The sequence below is a fragment of the Chiroxiphia lanceolata genome, chromosome 10, assembly GCF_009829145.1.
Source record: "Chiroxiphia lanceolata isolate bChiLan1 chromosome 10, bChiLan1.pri, whole genome shotgun sequence".
NCBI lineage: Eukaryota > Metazoa > Chordata > Aves > Passeriformes > Pipridae > Chiroxiphia > Chiroxiphia lanceolata.
In genome coordinates this window covers 16,667,424-16,677,865 of record NC_045646.1, presented here as the reverse complement: position 1 = coordinate 16,677,865, position 10,442 = coordinate 16,667,424, and the positions used below count along the sequence as shown (strand labels likewise).

At 39.5% G+C, this 10,442-nt stretch overlaps 1 protein-coding gene across 1 annotated transcript in view; it reads left to right on the top strand.

The window, feature by feature from the left end:
- The first annotated feature begins 3,854 nt into the window (after nucleotides 1-3,854).
- RHBDD1 (rhomboid domain containing 1) overlaps nucleotides 3,855-10,442 on the top strand; it is a 33,962-nt gene continuing 27,374 nt past the window's right edge. Inside the window, 1 exon segment of the mRNA XM_032698344.1 lies at nucleotides 3,855-3,914. The gene's annotated coding sequence lies outside the window, so the exon portion shown is untranslated.

The window sequence follows — 10,442 nt, the reverse complement described above, 5'->3', positions numbered from 1 at the left end:
ACAGTTAGAGTATTAACAAAAATTCCCTGCCAGCAGCAGTTAAAGAATATACTTTAACTTCATGATTTTTATATACTGTGAATGATGAGACGTAAATTATGCTGCCACTGAAAAAAGAACTGTATTCGACAGAATTTTTCTGCCTATAGTATTATGAATAACAACTTTTCAACTGTTGTAGTAATGATTATTTAACATTCCTGTGGTCAAGCAAAATGAAGATAAATGTTTGCATATACATTTTTTAAAATCAGTTTTAAATGACAGCAGTTGACTCTCTTGTTATTCCATAACAAATAACTTTTTACATTATAGTTTGTTTTCACCAGTGATGTCAAATTATATTCTCTTTGATTTTGATACCATTTTTAGAAAGCCTTTCAGTTGCATAAAGGGATTGCCTGGTACCATCTTCTTGGCATAGTTGACACATTAATTTCCTTAACACTGCCATTTGGTCAACTCCCTTCTCTTCTGGTCACATACAACAGCTCAGGCTTTCGAGTTTTTTTTTGGCTTAGCTGAAGTGTCTCAATGCAGTTGGAGGTATCTGGATAAGCAGGAGGAGATTGGGTGATCAGATACCCCTTTGGCTGTGTTATAAAACTCTTTTGATGTTGGGCTATTTCTTCCAGCCCAAATTCAGACCAATACACTCTTTTATTTTCTACCAGATGTTTCATCTATTCCTTCTGGCAGACTATATGAACAAATCAAGATCCTCCAGGATACATTCTGTTTTATCTCTATAAGCTGGAGAGAAAGCATCTCCATTTTTCACTCCATTTGTCCATATGGTATCATAAAGTTGCAATGCTGGTGATGATGGCAGCTGAATTGGAGAAAGTACATTGCCAGCTAAGGAGAGATTAGTATGGGTGGGCTACCAGTGTTAAATGTAAAAGCAGTGTTAATGTCAGATCAAAGGCTCCAAAAGAGTAAGCCCTGAATTCATACAAAACATTTGCTATCAGATCATATTTCCATCTGTATCTCTCCAAAAGTCTTGCCTCCACAGGTTCCACAGGCATTATGTTGTTTTCAGAACCAGACTGGTAGCAGAGGTACAATAAGCTGTATATAAACTAATAACATGTTTAAACTGGTCCTTTAATCATCTATATTTTGTTAATTTTCTGATAGACGCATAATATTCTGTGTATCAAATGCTGGGTTACTGCTTCTCTCTTCTTCTACTCTTTGTAAACACTGTCATGTACTGACAGTCCAGGAAAGTCACAGTTCCTTTACCATAACTACACTCTGACTTCTTACATTACAGGCTAGTCCTAACTAGTTCCTTCAAGATTAACATAAACAGTGTTTCAAATATGCTGCTATCAGATTCCCAGCATTAATTAAAAAAAAATCCTTCAGATATGGATTTAATTTGCATCCATGCTTCATAGCAGGATGTTCCTTCCCAATTGTTGCATGTTGAAAAGCCTCCGTATAAATCTCCGAAAAAATGAGTATTCTGAGATCTGCTCTACTGCTCCTAAAACCCTTTTAAACCTTGTGCTATTAAGCAAAGATCTCAATGACACTTTTTCATTATGGGTCAACATATGACTAAGCTGTATGTTTACCCTGATAATAGCTGTATGATAAATATTTACATGGATTATATAGTTAGCAGTAGGGCGTAAGCAGCGCTCGCCATATGCGTCACTCCTGTACTAAGTGTACATGGGTTATGAAAGTGATATTTTTGGGTTTTTTTCTTCTTTATTTTCTTTCCAGGTATTGAATTCTCTTTCTGATCAGGCCAGATGTAACCGGGAAACATAACCTATACTGTTAATAGTTGCTTAAATGGAAAGGTCTTACATGAATTCTACCAACCTTTTCTGTGTCAGCCCTTCAGCTGTTCTTACTCAAGGATACCTTTCATGTTGAGGAAAGCTGGGCAATAGCACATATGGGACATGTATGTCAAATTCTGAATTTTTCCACACAAAAAGAAGTAGTTGTCGTTTGTGAACAGAAGTTCTCATTTTATTCAATTTTATTGTAAGAAAAATTAACATTTAGACAAAGAGGTAAAAGAAATCCATGAGGTGAACGGTGGTATGAGATTAAAGAAAGAGAGCAGGTGTTTCTTTTTTTCTTATAACTAGCTATTTATGTAAGTATAAAATAACCAAGAAGAGCTGATAGGTTTTTAGCAAAATTTGTGTAGAACAAGAAAAAACCCACCAAATTTGAAGAGCTTAACGGGCATAAAATCCCCCACTTGGGTAAAAAGTACAAGAATAGTGTTTATTTTTTTTTAAATCTAGCTGCATATGTGGCCCATTAATATAGCATCAGAACACACGATTTGTTTACTTCCCCTCTCATTGTTCCTGTGACTTCTATTATCCCTGCCGTACCAATAAGGACCTGAGAAGAGTGAATATTAATACATGATTTCTCAGGCTGATGCAGGAATAGAACTAGGTTCTTCTAGGTCCCAGAAGAGAACCACAACCTCAGGACTTGCACATCCATAATTAGATCTGGACCTGTACCCAGGTATAAATACTGCATCTTTAAGAATTATAGACTGGACTTATATGCATGAAAATAGAGTATGCTATTACAGAAAATGGTGCCAACTGTAGAAAACCTTGTGTATGATAGAAAATCTATCAGTTTAGGCATTTTTAACTCCCACGTGCTGTGATTTCTATGAATTATTACGATTAGCATTAATTGAGGTAACAGATCTAAATGTGCCAAAACTAAGAAGCTTAAGATAATGTGTCTAAATGGTGGCACACACCGAGTCTGCCCTCCTCTTTTGGCTTCTGTTCAGTCTTGGAAGCGAGGACTATGCTGAAGTTGCTTGTTTTGGCAAAGCCTGCTCCTATAACTTGATCTCCACCCTATTTCTAGGAATTCAGCCCCTTTCATGCCTGCCAGTCTGCTGAGCTGTGTGCTGTTTTTGGAAGGGCAGAATGCAATTTTCTTATAAATTCTATGACATACTTGTACAAGTTGCCAAAATGTTCTGTGAAACCTAAGTGCCACATAAATGACAGCAAAATAGGGCCTTTTACATGTAGCCTTGGCTATGGGGTTTGCATGATTCATTTCTGGTCACATATTTGCACCATCGGCTTGCCAGCATTTCTGTGATAACCAATTTTTTAGCATTTATAATTTGCTCGGTGTATTCCCTAGGGAGTATTAATAACAAAGCTCACGGTCTGGGTATCTGTGTCAAATTTGGGGAACAATGCAGTGACTAGTGACAGCAGTGAGTAGTACTCTACATGAGTACTAGTATAATAGCCTTCAGCTGTGCCAGGGGAGGTTTAGGTTGGATATTAAGAAGAAATTCTTCACAGAAAGGAGGATTAGACATTGGAATGGGCTGCCCAGGAAGGTGATGGGGTGTTTAAGGAAAGGCTGGACGTGGCACTCGGTGCCATGGTCTGGTTGATGTGGTGGTGTTGGGTCATAGTTGGGCTCGATAATCTCAGAGGTCTTTTCCAACCTAATTGACTCTGTGATGTGTTCATCTAATTCCTTTTTTTACTTGAAAAAAAAGTCCCCGAACCATTAAACTTACAGAACCAGCTACTGTTTCGCACGTGCAGTGGAACGCTTTCAAAGGCAACCTGATTACGCGTTTTAATGGCGCGCAGCACCACTAACCCATATTTTTACAGGCGTTACTAGAGTAAGCGCAACCTAAATCCCCCAGCTGAGCAGTCGGGCACTTTCTGAGGGGTTTTGTTGAGAGGCACCGCTTATCATTCGCTCCCTGGCTGTCGGCCCCGCCCGCCCGGCGGATAACAAGCGGGGACGGAAAGGGGTCCGCCCTCAGTGCCCCCCCCCGCGCGCACAGCGCCCCTGGCGGCCCGGCGGGGCGGCCCCGGGTCACGTGGTGCGGCGCGAGGGCCCGGGCGCTGCCGGCGGAGAACGTGAGTGCGGGGCGGGGGCGGGGGGAGCGCTGGAGCCGCCGCGGGCGGGAGCGGGAGCAGGGGCTGGAGCAGAGGGGAGGGGGTCGCGGCGCTGCCTGCGCCCCTCCGCTCCCTGCCTTCCCCCCCTCCCCTCTGCCTGCCGCTGCCTCCCGGCGCACAGCGGCTCCCCGGCCGGGAGGGGCCCGGGGGCTGTGTGGGGAGCCGCCGCCCAGCCGAGCTGGGGCTGCCCGGTACCGCCAGCCCAGCGCGGCTCGGAGGTGTCCGGGCTGGGCGTTCTCCGCTCGGGTTTTCTCCCCGACGGTTTAGTGGCGGGGGAAGTTGTAGAAGTGAAGTGAGTTTCGGGAGTCGTGCAGGTACCTGATACCACCTTCCCCCATCGTTTCTGTGGCGCCGGTTCCCCCAGCGCTGTCACCGCGCAGGAGGAAGCGGCGCCCGGAGGAGTCGGGTCGGGGAACCCGCCGAGTTCTCAGTGCCCGCACCGAGTCTGCCCCTGATGCAGCGACACCCTCACGTGTGCTACCGCTCCTTACTGCTTCAACAGCTTCTTTTTCTCGTTTTACTGCATTTTCTTACGGCAGTATTTTTTTTTTTTTACATCTGTAGCAAATGTGGATAGTGCCTTCCCAAATCTTCGTTCGCGAAACCTAGCCGTGATGATGATTTTTTGCATACCCTATAAGTAATTCGTTTAAAAAAATAAGGTCTGAGCAGAGCTGTACCCCTTTCTTTGTTAAAGTGATCAAATGGTAAAAACAAAAACAAAAAGCGACAAACCTGTAAATAACTTGCAGCTGTAAAAAAAAAAAAAAAGACAGTGACAATGTACCTCAGTTGTATTTGATAAACTTTCTTATGCTTGTCTAACGCGGAGTGTCGGTAATTGAGGTGTTTATAAAATGTAATTAATACCTGAGCTGGTTTGATTTCTTGAAATAACACAAAGATGTTCTTCCTGGAACTGCATTTTATTAATTGAGATAGATTTGAGGTATTGGCAAGAGTACCATAACACTAATACTAGACAGTGTGTGTTCTGAACTGTTTGGATATTTAACTCATATTATTTAAAATGGATTTAATTAGAAAGTCGGTTTCCTGACCTGCCTTTCTCCTACAAACTGCAGACAAATTTTCCCTCAAAGACACAAACTAAGGAATGCTAAACTTTTTAAGAGCCCTTCTGCTTCAAACTTCTGAAGTGGAGTCAGGCAATCATTGGTGGCTTCATTTTTAATTATATTACAAAATTCTTGAGATAAAGGAGGATGCGCCTCTAGTACAATTATTCAGTTTTAGGATTACACAAGTGTAACTATTGCAATCAAGTAAAACAAAATATTCAACTGAAAAACCGAATCCCTGACCCTAATTAGAGTTAAACATCTGTGAAGTTAAAACTCTCTGTGGCCTAATCTGAAGTTCACTGTTGATCTGATGTATTGTTATTTTCTTAAACTATGACATACCTTCACTTTCACCAGTACAGTGATATAAATATTTATTGTTATTTTACTTCTCTAACTTCAGTTAGCACAGATGTATCCTAGTGTTTGAGGGGTAGTTACTATTTAGTGCTTGTTATGAGAGAGGCTACAAAGAAACTGAAATATCAGGAAGGAATAAAATTAGTGGTGGATTAGTCACATAATGATATATCAGTAATTTCCTGGATCACAATAAAGAAGTTTTCCGTAATTGCTGTACTGATTTTTCCGAAACTGAAGCAGTTTTGAAGACTTTGTTACAAATAATGTTTCTCATTATGCTACAACATTTTGTTTTGGCCTGTTTAAAGCTTCTGTAATTTATTTTTCTTTTTGCAACTTGGGATAGTGGGTTCTGTTCAAGTTCTGGCTGCTGCATAACACCCACATTGCCTCTAATGCTCGAGGGTCAAACTGGTGTCTGAAATGCATAAAGTAATTTCCAGAATAAGTCTTCCAGTCCATGCTTTGTTGGCTCTGAGGGCAGAGCAAGTGTGCAGCTGGTTCTGGCTGTACCTGTTGGTGGAGTAGCTCCTTAGAACCAAAGGACTGCTTGGACAGTCAGAGTGACCTCTCTAGAATTAAAACTTGCAGGTTTATACCTTCCTGGGAGCTTGTTCCCCAAGGAAGCTCGTTGTTTCCACGTGCTGTGTCCTGGTCTGGCAGAAGGAAATGCTGCTTGCAATGACTTCAGTGCCAGTGCAGCCAACTGAATAATTTGAAGGCTTTGAATTAGAAGGGCTGCCATGTAGGAAATGAAGGCAGATAGTTAAAATATGGTTATTTCAAGCACCTTTTAGAGGCTGCTGGTAGTCTCAAACAATGACAGAATGCAACTGGTATTTACAATGATAAGCCTTAAAGAAAAGTCCAGTGGATGCTGTTCTGATGTTTAGATTGGTATACTAAGGCTAATTAAATTTAAATAGGTGACTTATAAAACAAATTGATTTCTCTTTGGTGAATGAAAACCTGTGTCCAAAATTGTCAGGGCTTCCAGTGCACATTAATAATAATACTGAAACAATTTGAATAACTTTTTTTTTCTTTACTGCAGGATGGAGAGGTTGCAGCCTAAAGTATTTTTCTTTTAGATTAATTAGCAGTAGCCAAACTAATGAGGCAATTAAAATCTAAATATGCTGAGTGTCTCAGATTTCATACTTAAAATGTGTGGCAGAGTATGAGGTTTGACCTAGTTCCTTGGGTTCTTTCCACTGAAAGCTGTCTCATTTATTTTGGGATAAGGTGTCCAAATTATTCTTGGCATGTACTGTTTAACGTGTATATATTATTGTGATAGTAATTGTCACACCCTTCAGAACACAATTTTCAGTTTTAAATTGGAGTTGTTAGCTTAAAGCTTATTTTGTTAAGGACTTCTTTTAGTAGTACTTAAGAGGATTAAGGACTATAAAAATTTTCAATTTTCATGCTGAAGCAGACATAAGAGGCAGAAGAACTTCCTTATTCTCACAGAGAACTTTGAATGAAGTTTAAAATGTTACATAATAAAAAGACTGTGATGTAGCCTTTTATGCAGTCATTTTATGTTGATATTTAATTTTGTATTGTTTTCTTTCAACGAGGTAGTTATTGACTTAAATTGTTTTAAAACTTTTGTATGGAAGATATGTGACTTCTCCTACCAAATTCTGAAAAGCTGTGCCTTTTCAGTTCACCATTCAGTGTTCCTTTGTGAATGAAAGCATGTTGTGTTCTTTAAAGGCACACTTGATGAATGCAGAAGTCATTCTTTATGAAGTAATTAATTTATAATGAAGTCAGAATCTTGCCTTTGTTTTGAACTGTGTAATTGAGTGTACATTTCAAAGCTTATTGTGGCTGACCTTCTCCATGCATACATATTAAATATAAACAGCATGATTCATTTAGTTTCATATTTTTAGGTTGTTTCCTTGTGTTGTTTTTTTTTTTTTCTGTTATGCCTTTCCCCCACTGCCTTCCAAGTTTGAGTGCCATAGTAAAATGGGTTACAATTTGCTTTTGCTTCCTTTGTAGGACTCTTCTTTTGTCCTAAAACCTCTGTTTCTGTGTATACCCGGATAGCCTTTGTACTCTGAGACTGTGTCTTCACAGACAGGTGGGTGGGCTTGTTGAGACTCATCTGTAGTGTGGAATGGTTTGTGCTCTGGATCTGATATTCACCCTTCATGTGTTCCAAGTGTTTTTTACATTGGTTTAGCTCTAATCTGGACACATAGACAGAATGCATAATTTTTTCTGGATTGTACTGGGTTTCACATAAACATAAATCAAAATTTCAGGGTAGTTCTGTCCATTTTGGGGGTAGCAAGGGTACAAGAAGATTCTTTTCTGGAGTCAAATTATAGCTGTGGGAAAAGAAAGCATAACATTTCATTTTAACTGGTATTTACTAAAATATTACTTTATTACATGATTTTTCAATAATATGAAGTCATAATATTTATGGTTGCCAAGTGAGTGGGGGGTTGTCACAGTAAAAATAAAAGTTTAAATGTTTTAAACACTCAGTTAGTACAAAACAAACAAACAAATTCCAAGAATGCTTAGTTCAGACATTTATCTTGAGTAGGTGACAAAAATGCAGACACGGCAGCCTGGATGCAGGACAAATGTCCATTTCAGCTCTTTTCTGGAAATTTGTACATTTTGAAGTGGGTGGCAGTTTTCAAAGAAAGAAAAAAGAAAGAGTGCTTCATTGTTTCAAGCCTCATTAGATTTTTAATAAACAGAGTAGAGGCTGAGAAGGAATGTTCAAACAGTTGAAAGCTCTATATATTTTCTGAGAGTTGCATTCCAGGAGGCTCTCAAGTAACTACTGTTTTCTTTCTTATATCTTTTTTTTTTTTTACAATCGAACACTAATGTGTCTTGGCTGACATTTTTGATTGTTCCCAGTAATGGGAATGATTTATAATACCTAGCACTGCTCTAATCATGGTGTAAACCATTCCCAGTCATGTTACATGATTGTTGCATGGGTTTGTGTTGTATAAAGTTCATTTCTTAGGTGCATGTATGTTAAAATACAATTTAAGAGTATCAAAAGGGAGATGGAAACTTTAAAATGTAAGGCTGTAGTATTTGGCAATTTGAACAGTGTGGTATGGCAAGATTTTGAGGTTTCCATATAACTTGTGTTCAAATGACTTTTAAATTCTGGAAGTTTTATGTTGACTGTTTGTGATAGAAGAAATGCAGCTGTGTCAGTGGTAAGAAAAGCCAGAGGTCTGGGCAGGGAATATGAGAATAGTTTGGGGATGTCAGTATACCTGATAGCAGAGCAAGTAGTGTGGGAAAAGATAACAACATTGATTAAACTTTTGATTAACTAAGTATTTTTTTTGTAATGTTGACTTAGCATCCAAGGCCGATGGTGTCAATTATCTGCAAGGATCAATTTACACTTTAGCAGGTTGGCTCATTTGAACTTTGGGGGCAACAGCTGTGGCCTCTGGAGTTAAATGAGAGGATTAGAAGCTGGTTTTTGAAGGCACCAGTGTAGTTAGTTCTGGGTTCCAGAGGCCTGGTATAAAGCCCCTTTCTGCAGCTTCCACTGTGTTCGGGGAAGCTTAGATATATGTAGCATGTCCAAGATAAGACCCTGGGAAAAATGCGATGACTCTTGTTGTAGTGTAGCAAAGACATTTTACTTGCATTCTGTTTTACTACAGTTGTTTTAAGGATACAAACCCCAACCAAATTGTTTTTTTCTTCTCTTAGATTGCTATAATAAACATAAATGTAATTTCAAGAGAAATGTAGAGACTAGAATACTTAACTGTAAGAAATGGTGTTTATTAGTTACATGTGAATTAGCATGGAAGTATGTGCTCCTCTCACTTAAATCTAAGCAGGAGGTGGGCTGGCCTCAGCTGGTCATCTCTGACGTTCAGCCCTGTGCAGGTCTCACAGGTCCTTTTGCTGTTCAGGATAACATCATTCAGAACTGCTTTCCTTCCTTTCCGTGTGCTCACTTACTTTGTGTGGTGCAACCCGACCAAATTATTAATGATAATCTGAATACCTGAGTGCAAGTGTTAGTGAGGTGTTTGCAGGCACACCAGTGGTCTGTAGAAATGTGAACCTTAGGAAAACCTAACAGACATAATGTGGAAGGTTACATTTTGCATCTTGAGTTGTCCTTAATAAAGGTGTAATTTTTCTGCTGTCCTCTAGAAGAATTAGGATGTTGTGTGTTTATCTAAAAAAATGTTACAGAGGAAGCATTTGATACGATTAACTGGAAAAGAATTTAAATAAGTTAGTATATTAGCAAGTTTAACTAGTTTTTATGTAGTGAAAAAGAAGGTTAGTGTTGTGTTGAGATGAGAATTTGTGTTTATCTGGGTATTTCAGGAAGTTTCATTTGAAACCCGGTGGCAAGTTTTGAAGAGTAACTGTATGTTGGTGGTTCTACATAACTGATGTTTACATGTGGAATAGTGTGTGTGTTCTTCAGTAGTTCTGCAAAGAACTGACATCCTGGAGGTGAGGGGTGGCCGTGCTGTTGTTGTGCCACCTTGCAGAGTTGTCAGAACTCAAACAGGACTGGCCGAGTTGGGGTAGCCCTTGGAACCTGTTGGAAATTCTGTGTCTCTTCCTGTGTTCCAGAGGTGGTTCCACTCTGGAAAATCCACATCACCTTGTGCTGTGTTCTGCAGTGCAGCTTCCTCCCTCTCTCTTCTCAGTTTGTGTCATAGTGACTCTGTTTCTGACCAGATCTCCTACTGCTGTAGCCCTTTTTAATCCCCTGGGTTTTTGGCATAATAAGGAGAGATGAAAATATTGCTATAACTCTGGAAATTTTATGTGCTGCTCTTGTATATGATTTCTTCCTACAGTTTTCCTTTCTCCATCACATACTTTTAAACTAAACTCTTTGTTCTAATCCCTAGGAAAGCAGTAACAATTTTCAAAGCTTACATTTAGGAACTATAGCTGGTCTCTGTTACTTTTTGAAACTGTAACTTTTAATTTTCATTAGCTTGTTTTGAATATTGTAAAAGTTGCAAAATGGTCATGGAAAAAATAAATA